The sequence below is a fragment of the Chionomys nivalis genome, chromosome 13, assembly GCF_950005125.1.
Source record: "Chionomys nivalis chromosome 13, mChiNiv1.1, whole genome shotgun sequence".
NCBI classification, from domain to species: domain Eukaryota; kingdom Metazoa; phylum Chordata; class Mammalia; order Rodentia; family Cricetidae; genus Chionomys; species Chionomys nivalis.
In genome coordinates, this window is record NC_080098.1 from 52,275,211 (window position 1) to 52,290,826 (window position 15,616).

Sequence of the window (15,616 nt, forward strand, 5' to 3'; positions counted from 1 at the left end):
GCCAGCATGGGCCAGTGTGTCTTGAGATGGGCAGAGGACTACAGATGGGGTTAGAGTCTAAAAGGTGTCACACTTAGGACCCTATAGATAGCTGTGCTGAGGACCTTGGGTTTTAGTGGTGCAGCATGGGAAGCCATGGGAGAATGATGCACTGACACTACATTTTATGAGGTTCCTTCGGATGCTGTATGGAACCAACTGCGAGGAGCCCAAGAAGAGCCACAGAGGTAGATCAGGAAGCAGGCACAGCAAGCAGCACAGATAAGGTACCTGGAGAGGATGTAGCAAACTGCCTGTCATGTGGGATGCGAAACTGAGTGCTTGGTTTAGCCTTGTAAGGGGGTTGGAGGATTGGGAAGAAGTCACGTTTTTGTGAGTAGGGTGTATTGGTCACTTACTGAGGTAGGGCCACTGCTTAGAGACCAGTCTGGTCTTACTCCTAGGGAAGGCTGTGAGAGCAGGGAATATGAGGAACTGGGTTTTGGGTGTCAAGTTTGAGGAACCTGTGTCCAGAGAGTTGTATTGAGCAATAGTGAGCCACATGGGTTACCGATTAAGACAGGTGGTGACTTAGAGTTCTCTTGGGTATGGACTTGGTCAAAGCTTTGAACAAGGTCAGCTGCACAACAGGAGATCAAATGGAGAGGGGACTGGGTACTTGGGGTGTTCTGGCCACACTCGCTGTATAGAGCTCAGGGGAGATGGCCATAAAGGTGAAAGAGGCTAAGAAGTAGGAGAGCCAATACTTAGGCTGCATCTCCCTTTCTGAGCTCTCTCTAGGTTTTTGTGACTCTTGGTAACTTGATGGTTGGTTACTGGTATGTTGAAAGGGTATTTGTATCTTCTCATGTCTGTTTAGCTTTTCAAATTATCATGTCACTTGGAAAATCTGCAGGTTCCTTTTTTTTATATGTAGACTGTCTTATTAAAGTGGACACACTTGTTTATGAACGCTTTCGTCTTTTGTATTGGCAGCATTGAATATGCGTTGTAGCAAGTATTCCTGCTTTGTCTCTGATCCTGAAAGGGACTGGTTCTGCCATAGTAGGGGAAACCATGGGAATCTAGATACTCTTTTAATCTGGAATTGTTTAATCATGGTTATTGAATTATATTGGATATTTTCTGCATTTATCGGAGATGATTCTCTTAGCCCCGGCTGTTTTAGTTTTCTAGTGTAGCAAGCATGTTGTGTGTTTTCTGATGGGAAGCCATCCTTGCATTGCTACAGTCTTTTCCTAAAAGTTACTTGTGGAGGTTTCTTGTGATCTTGTAAAGCATTTTATTTGGGAAGTAGAGTTTGCATTTGTTTTGATCAGGGTTCAGCTATTATATAGTAGTTGATGTGGATTGTGAGTTGGCCAGTATCTGGGACCTCCCCCCATACACACTAAGCAATAGTCTGGGTGTGTCTGAGGGAGTGTCTAGATTAGGCTAATTGAGGAGGGAAGAGCACCTTAACTGGACTGTACTGTTCCAGGTCCCCAGCTGAGTAAAAGGGCACACGCCAGAATAACATTGGCATTTATTCATCTCTATGTGCGTTTCTTGACTGTGAGTGACTGGAGTCAATCACCAATTGCCTGGACAATTCTGCCTCCAAGGCCTCCCCTCTCTGATGGACTGTATCCCTTCAAACTGGACCAATAGAGAGCAGCTTATGCACCTTTGGTCAGGTCTTTGTCATAGCAACAAGAATATGCATGGCAGGGATGAAATATCTCTACAGTCCTGGTCACCTCAGAGGTTCAGGCCAAGAAGCAGAACAGTGTAGTGAGATCATGTCTCAAAGTGAAAGACATGGGTGGGATGGGAAAGAAAGCCTGATTACCCGTGTTTTGTTTGAAACTGCAAGCAACATACAGCCACAGTTTAAACAAACAAAACCCTCACTCTGTGACAACAAATCAAGGCTAAACCATTTCAGAGTTTGATGCTGAGGAAAGGACGCTGGTCTAGAGTTTAAAAATGGTGGTGTATCGATTTGGTGCTAGATAGTATTTTCCCCCCAAGATTTATTTTTTATGTGTATGCCCTTCAGGCCCCTGAAGAGAGGGCATCAGATACCCCGAAACTGGAGGTTACTGATAGATGTGAGCCGCCATGTGGGTGCAGAGACTAGAACCCAGGTCTTCTCCGAGAGCAACCTTGCTAGGCCCAAACTGTAGGTTTAAAGTTCCCAATTATGAGAAATTCCCACCTTCTCTTTCCATTGGCTGGTACTCTAAGAGTTGCAAACTTTGCCCTCTTGTAGCATGGTCCCTTCCCCAAGTCCCCGATCCTATTTGTTGCAAAGCCATGTCTTATGAATTGCTGGGACTTGAGACTGTTGCACAGACTGCAGGCACCTTTCCAGCTCCCCTTCCTGGACAAGCCACTGTCAGGGAAGAGAACGGCCCAGCACCTCCTGCTTATTTTTCTGTGATTTTTTTTTTTGTTGTTGTTGTGCTCTGTGTACTTCCTAGTGAAAATGAACTGTAATTTATTTCTTATGAGTACATCATTTCTGGATTTAATATTTATTATAGTTCTTGATACGGTTCTTTGTGTTTCTTGTTACTACCTTTGCTGGTTTTTCTTTGGGGAATTTTTTTCTAAGGGCATTGGGAACCCAATCCTGGACCCTGTACATGGTATACCTACACTAGTGCTGAATGGTACTACCCCTTCAGCTTTCTTTAGTCTAAGGTATTTTAATACGGACTTGCTTTGGAAGATAAAACTATATATCTGGCCCCGTGGTTGTCTTTAGTTTCTTTACATTCTGCATCCTTACTCAGTGATGATTAGGTCATTCATTGGTGTCTTTTGGAATCTGAGCTCATGTCAGAATTATTCACCATTGGCATGCATCATTTCTCTTTTATATTTATTCATCTGGAGTTATGTATTTCAACATACCAACAATTAAGTGTGCGTTTTGTAAGTTTTGTGTCTTTGTAGAAAGGATGACATTGCTTGTTCGTTGCTCTCCATCTCTCACTTCTCCCCGGCCAGATGGAGATCCTCTTAAACCTCTGTGTAGCTTCGGTGTTTAGAGACAGGGTCTAGCCTGGCTAGACAAGCTCTGTTTGTAGCTGAGGGTTTCCTTGGTCTGGATTCGCCTGCCTTCCAGTTCCTGATTGTGTGTCACCAAGCTTCATGCTACATCTGTGCCATTTTCAAAGATACGTTTGATTTGGTACATTTTTGCTGGATTAGATTATTTTTTCCAGCATTACCTTTGAGTGTTTATTGTGTTCTTACTACTTTTCTTCCTTGTATGCTAATGTATTTTTTTTCTTCTTCAGCTACATCTTTCTTTCCTGAGATAGAATTTAAGTAGCATAACAATGGCACTGGGTTTTGATCCTACTGCACGTACTGGCTTTGTGGGAGCCTAGGCTGTTTGGATGCTCACCTTACTAGACCTGGAAGGAGGTGGGAGGTCCTTGGACTTCCCACAGGGCAGGGAACCCTGACTGCTCTTAGGGCTGCTGAGGGAGGGGGAGCTGATTGGGGGAGGGGAAGGGAAATGGGAGGTGGTGGCGGGGAGGAGGCAGAAATCTTTAATAAATAAATTAATTAATTAAAAAAGAATTTAAATAGCATAAAGTGTACAGTTGACTAATTTGTCACACTTCAAAGTACTAAAGCCATCACTCCTGTCTAATTCCAGGACATTGTCACTACTCGGAGTGAACCCCATAGCTCATCCTTCCCCCAACACTGGCAACCGTTAGTCCATGTTTTATCTCCATGGGTTTGTCTGTCCTGGGTATTTCATATAATAGAGCCATAAATACCTAGCGCTTGGTCTCCAGCTTCTTTTACTTAGTGTGATGTTGTCAAGGTCTAGTCATGCTGTGAAATGCATCAGTGCTGCATTCTTTATTACTTTTTTGGGCAGATAGCTGTTTATCAGTTCTTCAGTTTTGTATATTTGAGTTGTTTATTGTAATTAGTGCTATTTTGAATATTCAAGCTATAAGATTTGTATGAATATGTGAGTTTATACTTAGGATCTTATAGAGGACAAGAGGATTATGGGCAGTGAATTATTGCTATTGCTTGGCAACTGATAACTTTACTATGAGCAATACTGGTGACTTCCAGTTTTTGTTAGTCTTACAGCTAGAGACAGCTACTGCCTCTCCCTACTTTAGTTTCTCATTTGAGTTTCTGTCAAATTTTCTTTCTGCGCTCAATAGTTGTGTCCTTTTATTATGGTGTCTGGATATGATCCTTTGATCTGAATCTAGGTGACCCCTATGTTTGGTCCTTTTGGTACACGTTGATGCCTTGGAGGATGTCTTTCCCTTGGTTCATAGCAGAGTGAATAGTGACCTCATGAAATGTGGCCTTCTCTCCCTGTTTCTTACCTGAAATTTGTGTGTTAAAATTTATCTTTGGTTCTCCTACATACGTTTATTGGAACTCATTAGTGAAACCTGAGAATTTCTTTGTGTTAGTTTTTATATTGTAGATTGATTTAAAATACGTAAGGCTATGTAGACTTTCTACTTTGATCAGAGTTGTGTTTTTAAGGAATTTACTTCATCTAAAGCTAAATTTTGTTTAATCAATTTAGACAGTTGATATATTTCCTGGCTGGTATTGTACTGCTGAACTTATGCTGTTCTGTTTACTTCAGCTTTCCAAGTAGCCAGGACTGCAGCAAACCTCACACTTTGCTTGTGCTGTCTTTCCTCAGACTTGGGTTAGTTTTAGATACTCGAGTATCTTCCACTCATATATGGTCTTCCTTTGTGAATTTTCTGTGTATATTTAGAAAGATTGTAGATTCTTTCATTCTTGGTTGAGTGTCTCCTAGATCTGGTGACTTGAGGTTGATGCTGTCATTTAGATCTCCCTTGTCTGCTCTCGTTTTTGTCCATTTTTAGTATTGTACAGTGTTAGAATCTTCAACATTAGCTTCTGCCTTTGTTTTTGTTTCATGTAATTTGAAGCTGTTATTAGACGAATATGCATTTTTAACACTGATATATTGTCCTAGACTGACTCTAAAATCACCATGGATCCCCTTTCTAATAAACCCTGAGAAGTTGACCTCATTTTGTGAAACCTGTTCTAGCCTTGGTGCTTCATTGGCCATTGTGGTGTTTTTAGTTTGTTTCATATTTGCATTTAAAGTACCTCTTTAAAATAAATTATATGTGAATTTTTTGTGTGTTTTGACCTTTAAAAAATTTTAACCTATTTTTTCCTTTTGAATAGACTTTGTACCATTTACATTTATTTTTGTTTTTAGAGTTATGTGTATGTATGGGGAGGGGTAAGGTGCATGTGAGTGCAAATACTGGCAGAGACCAATGGTATCACATCCCCTAGGAGCTGGAGTTACTTAGGTAAGCTCTTCAGTGTGGGTGCTGGGAATTGCAGTGTGTGTTTTTAGGCTGAACAGTCTTTCCGACCTCTGATTTACATTTAAAACATTGTTTTACTCCTTGCCCACCCCCAACCCCACCCCGCTTTGCTTTTGATTAAACCAAGGTGTCTTGCATGCCTGGTAAGTTTTCTGTTCACCAAGCCACATTTCCCATCCTATCATTTACATTTAAAATCATTATTAATCTGATTATGTCTCGATCTCTCATATTTTGCTTTATTAGGAAGAGGTTTTGTTTGCTTTTTGTATTAATTTTTAATTATCCCACCATTTCTTTTGTTTTCTAGCTGTACATTGGTTTATTAAGGAAGAGGGTAGTTGATTTAAGGATTACAGTATGTATTATAGCTCTATCTTAATCTGCTTAGTATGGATATTCAACCTGGAGGGAACCGTTTTGCTGTGGTGTGTTCTCGTGCTCTTCTCGCCTCTCATGGTCATGAGTTAGAACCTCTATGCTTTCTGTACTTTATCAGTGCCTTATAGAATTTGCTTTGAACTCATCTTTTATAGAAACCAAGATAGAAACTGCTTATTAATAGGTCCACACAAATACTGTTTCTGACTCTCTTCCTGCATATCCGAGTTGTCATCTTCTGTGGTTTCTGTTTAGGCTGTAGGACCTAGTATTTTTTATAGCAGAGATCTTCTTTTTGAAGTGACGGTTTTGCTAGGCGCCAGAATTCTTTGCTGAAAAGCTGGCTGTTTTGTCTTGCCTTTTAATCATTTGACTGTGGTGCTCACGTATGAATATGCCAGTTGTTTCTAGGGCGAGGCTATCCCATGTTCTTACGTTGCCGTTGGTTTTCTGCCCACATCATCCGTTTTCTCTGGCTTTATCCAAGGTGTGCTTCCCTGACTTTGAGTTGTTCAGTTAATCTCTATCTGGGGGATGTTTGAGGTTCCATGAGCTGTGGTGGTGGAGGTTTTCAGATGTTACATCTCAAAGCCTTTCCCCTCTTGTTCCCTCCTGTGTTTCTCCATTAGTGTATGGTTTCCTGTTGTCACAAAAATCTTTGAATTCTCATTTTTCAACCTATCTCTTTGCTCTTCGTTATCGTCGTTGTTTTATACTTATTTTGTTTGCTTGCTTGTTGGTTTGTTTTACTATATTTCAACTGATGGGAGAAAGGAAGCACCCCTCGCTTGCTAAGAAGGTATAGTGTTGATAAATGTTTTGTTCGGGGCTGAGATGTCTCAGTAGGTGTGAGAACCACCCATTTGTAGTCCCTGAACTCACATACAAAGTCAGGTGCAAAAGAGCCTGGGAGTGAGCTGTGGCCATGTGCGCCTTTCACAGCAGCCCTCGGGAGGAGACGAGGGCCCCTGTCTGCTCCAAGTCAGCCTTATCTGCTTGCTCATTGGTAGAATGTTTTCCATTCATTTTTTTGAACATGTTTTTAAAAGTATTTGAAATCCTTATTACTTAGAAATCCCTTTGGCATCAGGTTTTGCAGTTTTGCTAGTGTTATACACTTCGATGTCTTTCTTCTGCTGAAATGGGGACATGTGTCATAGGACTCCGTTTCTTTATGCTCCTAGGAGAATTGCTGGGCTCCTATTGCAGCAGAAAGTAGAGTTACCTGGACTCCAAGGACTGTTCTCCCAGTGCTTTGAAGCTGATTATCCTCTGCTGTTGTGGCCTGGGGTCCACTCCCCGGGGCTTGTGTTCCTGGAGTGCTGGACATGTGCTGGGGATCTGAGATCCTCTTTACCTTTGGTTTCCTTCTTGGGACTTTTCTGCCCTGCCAGCTGTGGGCTCTGCACTTGGCATTTGTACTTTCTGCTGCCCTAGCTGGGCATACTTGGGAAAGTGGGTTCGTAGATTTGGCTCTGTGCTGCCCTTGGGTTTCCTTCCGGTCCTGATTTCCTTCTTGCCCTGCTGCTTGTGGTCTACCCGGTGCACATGAGGCTAAGCTGTGGCATTTCATGTTCAGTCCTTGTGCCTGCAGCCTGGTGATGTCAGAATGCCCTGCATTTCTAGCTTACCTCCAACTCGTGTGCTGTGATATGTGAAACCATTACCACAGCAGTTCTCAACCTGTGGGTCACGACCCCTTTTGGTTGTATGACCCTTTTACAGGGGTCGCCTAAGGCCGTTAGAAAGCACAGATAGCAAAATTACAGTTATGATTTTATGGTTGAGGTCCACCACAACATGAGGAGCTGTATTGAAGGGTCACTGAGGAAGGCTGCGAAGCACTGTATTGGCAGGAAAGACTGGCTCTTACTGCCCCGGGTTACAGCCACAGCTGTAAACTCCATCGTTTTTTTACTTATTCTGTCTTTGTTTTGTGTAGTTTTAACTCTTTCTTGGGCTTTTGTGATAGTCTTTATGTTTCTTTATTTTTAGTTTGGTTTTCACACATGATGCCTGTGGGTGTTGGATTAGCCTCTTCAATATTCTGCGTTAGAAAAAGTGGACAGTTAATTTTTTTTCCTCCCTTTTTCTGGAAATAACAGGGTAGTTTGTTTCATGAGCATGGCTTCCTGTAGAGCTGTCTGTCATTGCTTCTTTGGTCATTATTCTCTTCATGTTTAGAACACGATGATTTTGTATGAGACTCAACTGCTGGTTCCTTTCTGAACATTTCTTCTTGCATTTCTCCAGGGGAGGGGTCAGTGAGGGTTTCTGAAGCCACAGCTCTAGAGCGCCCTCTTCTGTCCTCAGAAGCTACTTGAAAAGGTGCCCTGGTATTGTTGAACCCAGCTTCTGTCTTTCGTTCTCCTTCCCCACTTCCTTTGGATGGTCCCTGTCATTTCCTTGCCTCTGCTCTGGCTGCTTGCTGTCCCCAGCAGTGTTCCATACTGGCCAGTTCTCCAAGAGCCCGTAAGCCGCAGACTGCTGTAGCTTGTCTGCCTGCATTGTACAAGCAGGTATAAGCTTACCTGCAGGTGGCTAGTGCCCAGAAACCCCGAGGTCTAGACTGCTGTCCGATGCAGTCTCCGTTTGCTATGCAGTTACCCATCCATCATGCCTGGGTACTTCTGTCCCGTCTGTCAGATAGCTGTGACCCTCTCTGCCTGTCCAGACCCGCTGCGCTGCGTTTGTGCCTTTGCTTTGCTCATTTTTCCTGCCCCTGGAGCGCTGTAGCTTGTGGGTTCGCGGGTTGTTGTCTGAAGATTTTGACTTTTATTAGGGAGGGCAGGGAGATAAAAGGTGTCTTTGCTCTCACCTGTCCCTCACATTTCTGCCTCCTGGAGGTCAGCAGGTTGGACCCTACTTTGAAGGCTGGAATGAGGGCAAGATCTGCCATATCACCAAGAGTGGGAGGTCCATGCTTCCTGTCATTCCCCATTTGCCCTTTGACCTGGGACCTTGCCTGCCCAAGGAGACTTTGATCTGGCCTCCCACCTTGCCAGGCTCACAGTCCTCTGTCCTGGTCTACATCACAGGCACCAGCAGTTTTGGGGGGACTAATTGCCTTGGTTTTTTTTTTTTTTAAAGTTTTTCATCTTTATCTTTCTGAAAATACCCCTTCTTGCCAGCTTGAATGATGGTTGTTTTGCAGTATTCAAAAGCTTTTCTTGCTTGTCTGTCTGAGAAGGGTCTCACTATGTAACCCTAGTGGTCTTGGAACTTGCTATTATAAGCCAGACTGGCCTCAGACTCACAGAGATCCCCCTGTTCTGCCTCTCAGTGCTGGAATTAAATGTGTGCGCCACCACACCCGGCTTTATTATTCAACTATGGGTGCATTTATTGTTCTAAAAAGGATGTCTTGTTTGCCACATTGGAGGAGATGAAAATGTCATTTTTCATTCTTTAAAGTTGCTCCTCTCACTGCACGCCATGACTTAACCTTTCTCAAGACACACTGCACTTGCTCTGCTTCCTGCGCCTTCTTTTTGCTCTGCATACATCCTTAAGCTACCTGCCCCTTAGGGCTCCCATGCGAGGCCACTCATTGTGCTAGACTTGGGCTCTTAAGTCGCTTATGGGTTTGGCCAGTGTAGATGGTAGGGAGAGAAAAGGTGTGATACCTGTGTTACCAGACTTCCAGAGTCCAGGGTCTGTCCACACTGCACAGACTGGAGGGAGGGCACAGAAGAAAGGCCCTCAGCAGCACCTCTGCTGAATCCCCACCCTCCAGCTCCATACAGCCAAGGATGCTAGGACCAGGAGAGAGCAAGAGAGTGGAATTACCACACAGGAACTAGCCCCTTATCCCTGGTGAGTGAGGCAGGTGTTAGTTCCTCTTTCAGAACTGAAGAGGAGCCTTCAGCTCTGTCTAAAAGCACCCCAGAGTCCTCTTGTCCCCACTTTTCCACCTGCTTGTGACACCAGGGTCTGTCCTGTCCTCCCTTGTCCGAACTGCTCTAAACAATAAACTGTAGCCTTCCCTGGTTTTCTAGAATTGCACAGCTTCTCATACCTGACTAGTATGCAAACTGCTGAATCTAATGTGCGCCCCGCTCCATATACTCTATTTCAGGACTGATGATAGACACCTGAAGGTCTTTGAGAAAATCTTTCCCTGGTACACTGCCAGAGGAGTTGTTAAACTTGTGTAAACTCATCTCTTAAAATGAAGACACAAAATTGGTTAATTGTGTGGAACCATTGGCTCCATTTAGCACCGGTATCTGTCCCATTTTTATATCTGTTGGTCTGTGTTCAAGGTTACATTTGTTTCAAATACAGGAAAATTTAGAGTTAACAATGAGTTTTGTTACATAGAGGTGTGAGTCAAAATTCAAATCACTCCCCCCAAGAACTAGACATTAGATCCGAATAATAATGCTCTATTTGAACTGCTATGATCTGAAGGACACTTAAGATGTGCTAGCCAATAGTTAGTTTCTTCCTACTAAATATAAATTTGCTTTATTTTTAGAAACTTTAAAAAACAGATAACACTAATGTTAATCATTTTAAATATCTGGATGTTATTACATTATAATTTATCTTGTTTGCATGTGCATACTGAGATTGAAAGATCATATTTAAATGTAGTTTTAAGCTACATGGCAGAAGGATACAGAGATGGGGGCCATGTACCATCAGGAAGGACCCGTGTGAAAGAGAACCTGGGGGAAGAAAGTCCTCCCACAAAGTCACTTGTGCATTGGACATCTGTCTTGGTGCTGGGAGAAAGCACATGCTTGTTACTCAGGCCTGTGTGTTCTGTTATGGCATCCCTAGCAAACTCGTGTATGATGTCAATTCTTTCTAAAATGTAGTAGACCCAAACTAAGGGGACAGTTTGTAAGGTAAATGGCAAACATTTCTCAGAACTATGGAGGTCATGATAAAAAGACAGGACACTCACAACCAGAGGGAAAGGCATGAAAGAAGCACACAATACAGATCCCAGAACAGAAGAGGGGCATTGAGGGGAACGTGCTGAAAATTAAAGTCTACAGACTGAACAGAAGATCCAGGTTTGGGTGACCGCCATGACCATGGGTGATGTTAGGCTTCAGGAAGTTGGTTTAGGGGAGAAAAAAATGACTTTATTTAGTTGCAAGTTGGTTTTTGTTGGTTTTGTATGTTTTTTTTGTTTTTTTGTTTGTTTGTTAAGACAGGGTTTCTCTATGCGGCCCTTGCTGTCCTGGAACTCACTCTGTAGACCAGGCTGACCATGAACTCAGAGATCTGTTTTTCTCTGCCTCCCAAGTGCTGGGATTAAAGGCATGTGCCACCACCGCCCGGCTATTTACAAGTTTTTTTTTTTAATATAAAGCTTATAAAAAAATTTAAAAATAAAATTAGGTACTAAAATTTAAAAAGCAAGATTGTGTTTTAATTTTATATATATGAGTTTTTTGCATGTGTGCTTGTATGTATGTGTGTGTATGTATGTATATCACATACATGCCTGGTATGCCCATGTTCCCAAGAGGGCATTGGGTCCTCTAGAACTAAATGATGAGCAGTTGTGAGCTGCCTGGTAGGTGCTGGAACAGAATCTGCATTCTCTGCAAAAAAAAGCAAGTGCTGACCTCTTGTGCTCTCTCTCAGTCCATGAAAAGTTTGTATTGTTTTTAAATATTCAGGAAATGCAGAGATCACTTTTCTTTATTCTCAGTTGAGAAACATACTTGGGCACAGCATGAAGGAGATGGGCCTACTTTTTCTCTGTTCCATTTTTGCCCAGTCCTGTGACGCTTCTACATTGACAGCTCTCTTGACTCTACACTAGGTCAACAGGTGCTGCTAGAGGGCACCACACACAAGTGTCCCTTTTCCTTCGCTGCATGGTAGTCCAGGTGCCGGCAAGCAGCTAGCAGGTCTCTGCACAGCTGCTGTTCATTTCAGGGCTTGGTTTTCTTGGAATACCCACCCTCTCCTTCAAGGCTGCAGTCAGAGCTTTGGGCTGCCCTCCATCAACCTGCTTTTCCTCTTCATCGCTTGCCTCCTGCCACAGCCACCCATGGATACATGAAGACTTCTCTTGCCCATGGTGATAGCTCATCTTGGCCATTAACTTGATTGGGCCACGGGATGCCCAGACAGCTGGGAAGGGATATTTGTGGGGATACCTTTAAAATTGTCCGTCCCGGAAAGAGATTAGTGGTAGAGGTGAGTAGCTGATGGGCAAGAGCGTTCCCACAGTTGTGGGTAGCATTGATCTGTCTGCGGGTTCATTTAGTGCAGAACAGGGTAAATTCTTGTTCCTTGAATATGTGGGGTTCATAAGAGATAGTGGATCCCAGAGCCACCAGCGTTGGGCTCTTGGTCTTCCTAAAGTGTCACACACCGTTTCTCCTTAAGCTTTTTGGGCAGTAACTTTAGTGCTCCATTGGCTGATTTTTGCCTGCTGCAGTCATTTCTGTTGAGTATCTATTCTCTTTGACTCTTCTACACTTGTATGACTCTCCACTCTGACCTCTATTTACAGTCCTTTGGACTTGGTTCTGAAGCCCTGCCTTGGAGAAAGCAGTTCTCTGAGGATGCTGTGTTATTGGGGAATGGTATTTAGAACCCTAGATCAGGGCACAGGATATGCTTGATGGTACTGGGTGTCTCGTGTGTGTGTGTGTGTGTGTGTGTGTGTGTGTGTGTACAGAGGCTTTGATACAGGGTCCTTTTCATATGCCCTCCACAACTCATATCGATCTATTCCAGTCCAACAGCCAGTTCATTCTAACTTTTCTTAACTTGGTTGGAATGTCTTTCTTTCGTGGTGAACTACCTATAGCCCCCCCCCCCCCCCCCCGTAGCCCACACTCCATTTTCTCATCTACCCAATTCTTGTTTCAAGTTTGTCAATCCATTTTCTTATGAGGGGCAACCTTATCAAGTAGATCAACTTTGAATGAACGATAGCCCATGGAGCAAATCCAGCCTGCTTCCTGGTTTTGTAGACAGTGTTTTGGAATCGAGCCTGCCCTTCTGTTTATGTTTTGTCTGTGATGGTTTAGTACAGTGATCGAGTCAAGTTCTTGCAGAGAGTGGATGGCCTGTAAAACCGGAAACACTGCATCTTGTCACAGAGCAAGCTTGCTGACAACTCTGCTGAGGAGAGATTTTATGTGAAATTCTGTCTGTAGCTTTCCTGACTCAGATAATGTTTTCCAGTTTACCTTTTCTTCTCCTTCCATCAGTGGTAATTTTATTCATTTGTATGTGCCCATTATACAATTGGGCACACTCCCTGTTCCTTGAATTCCATTGTAGGGCTTCCCCACAGTGGATCCTAGTTGATTGGAATTAAGTATTTTGGGGTCTGTGGAACCAGGTAAAAAGGCATGCCGGATTCAGCGTCCCCTGCTCCTGCCCCTTCCTCTTCCCATTCCACTCCTCCCACCCGTCCCGTGTCCCGTCTCCTCCGCCCCCCCCCCCCCCCCCCCCGTATATCTTGTACAGATCAGGCACATGGGTGTGTACATAGCTGGTGAGTGTCACTGTAAGGAGCTTTGCTTCTGTCCTGTAGCAGTCTGTCTCGGAAGTCACTCAGCTCTTACTGATCCTCCCTGCCACACTCTCCATGGTCATTTGTCTTCCCTCCTAGACCCGGCCTTTAGAAGGTCTGTCGCTCTAAACAGTGCTGGTTGTAAACAGTGCTGCAGTGAAAAACCTTGTGTGCGGACTGTTGGGGGTGTGTCTCCAGGATTTGTCTTTAGTGGGAGAGAAACGTAACTGCAAATGTAATTGTGTGCTGTTGTATCTGTCTCCAGTGGGCCACTGGAGTTTACTTTATCACCAGGTGCTTGGGAGTCTGTTTCTTTAGTCTTAGGAACACATCCCACCTCAACTTTTCCTCCATGTCCTTAACTTGTAATATTTTTAGAAGTGAGATTCAACAGGTTTTTATGTAGTTGGTATTTTATAATTTTTATTATTTCTTTTGGATTTGAATTGTTTGCTTCAGGTTTTATCTTTTTCCTATTCACTATCAATCTTTACATCCTTCAGCCTCTTGGTGATATTTCTTGCACATATTTTTTCCATGATGATTTCTTTTAAAGTTTTGTTTTGTTTTGTCTGTTTTGTTTTCTGATAGGGTCTCATGTAGCCCAGGCTAGCTTTCACCTTGCTAGGTCGTAGTAGCTACCTGATCCTGGTTCTCCCGCCTCTGCCTCTTGAGTGCTCTGATTGCAGGTTACCACTCCCGTTCTTTGTGTTGACGTTGAGATTGATTATGTCTGTTAGTTTTGTTGTGCTGCAGCTCCCCTTGTCTCCTCCACGAGCACAGCCCAAGCTGTATTTCCTTCACTGTGGCCTGCTTACACACTCTTCCTACGTGCATTGTGCCTTCTAACTCCCTAGTAAGACTCAGCTCTAAGGGCAGTTCCCAAATGATTTCCCAACTAGAAAGAAGTCAATGCCTCTAATTAACTTCTTAGAAGGTGCTCCTCTTAAAAGTTTTTTGATATGCATGTGCCCTGTAATGACTGCCTCCGATAATATGGCTTGTACCGTTTAATAATGAGTTTCAGATTTCGTCAGTTCCTGTGTCCTAATGCACAGATGCATCCTTGGGTCTGAAACTTGGATTTCATGAATCCATTTCACCTAGCATACCGATGAAGCCTGTAAGATCTGGTACTAACCTGAGTGATATCCTGGTCCATGTGGGCTAATGGCATCAGCTGTGTGGTGTGTAAATAGTGAGGTTTATTGCCTTGTGGAACTAGGGGCTAGAGTTCTAAGTTCTTGGCACCAGTGGGCTTGGTGTCTTTGAGTGCCTCCCCTGGTTCATAGATGGTGCCTTTTTACCGTGTTCTCTAACAGGGACAGCCAACTCTCAGGGGCCTCCATAATGGCGGCAGGAGTCTCTTTAACGGGGGTGGAGGGTGGAGCATCCTGACCTAATTACTTTTGAAAGGCCTCACCTTCTAATGCTATCCTATTCGCGATTAAGTTTCATTGTGTGAAATTTGGTAGGCAACATTCCCACCACAGTAGGTGGCCATTCGTGCCCACTCTGTTACTGCCATGGATAGCCTCTTTGTGCTTAGTGAAATAGAAGGAAGCAAGTGCATTCTGTTATGGCTGGTCACCCTTAGCGAGACCTGCACCATGGAGGCTGATAACTTCAGGTTCAGGTGCCCCACTCTAGGGCCAACCCCGGAGACTTTTTGGAATTGTCGTTATCCAAGAGACATTCCTGAAAGCTCATGAGGCCTGGACCACTTCTAGGAAGAGTCATTAAAGAGTATGAAGGGGGTAAAACAGAGGATATGTAATAAAACAAAAAAAAAAACCAGTCTGATACAAAATGTGTTACTTTTCTCCTTGTTATGATCAAGTTCACGACAAGCAACGAAAGGGAGGGAGGGTGTATTTTTACACGCAGTTCCACGGGTGTAGAGTCCATGGTGAGGAAGGCATGGTGGCAGGAGCCCTCGGTCAGGAAGTGGAGAGAGATGTGTGCTGGTGCTCGGCTTACATGTGTACATGCTCTCTCATTCTCTCAGATATATTCTGGTTTGTTGTTTGTGTGTGTTTGCATGTTTGTATGTGCACAATCATGCAGATACCCACGGAGGCTAGAAGAGGGTGTTGGATCTGGAGTTGGATTTACAGGTAGTTGTGAGCCAACCTGACTGGTTGCTAAGAACCAAACTCCGGATTCTTTGATAGAGCAAGTGCTCTCAATGACTGAGCTGTCTCTGCTGCCCCTACTTCTGCCTTTTTATTTAGCTCTGAATCCCAGCCCCATGGATGGTGCCACCCACATTCAGAGTGAGTCTTTCTCTTTGGTGGTTTCTGGAACCACCCTCAGGCACCCTCTGGGGTGTGGGTGTGTTTCCTTGGTCTTTTCTAAATTCCATCAA

The 15,616-nt window shown here is 43.8% G+C and overlaps 1 protein-coding gene across 2 annotated transcripts in view; it reads left to right on the top strand.

Annotated features, from left to right (window-relative positions):
• Cdyl (chromodomain Y like) overlaps positions 1-15,616 on the top strand; it is a 130,620-nt gene that overhangs the window by 21,298 nt on the left and 93,706 nt on the right. The gene's annotated exons all lie outside the window — the stretch shown is intronic.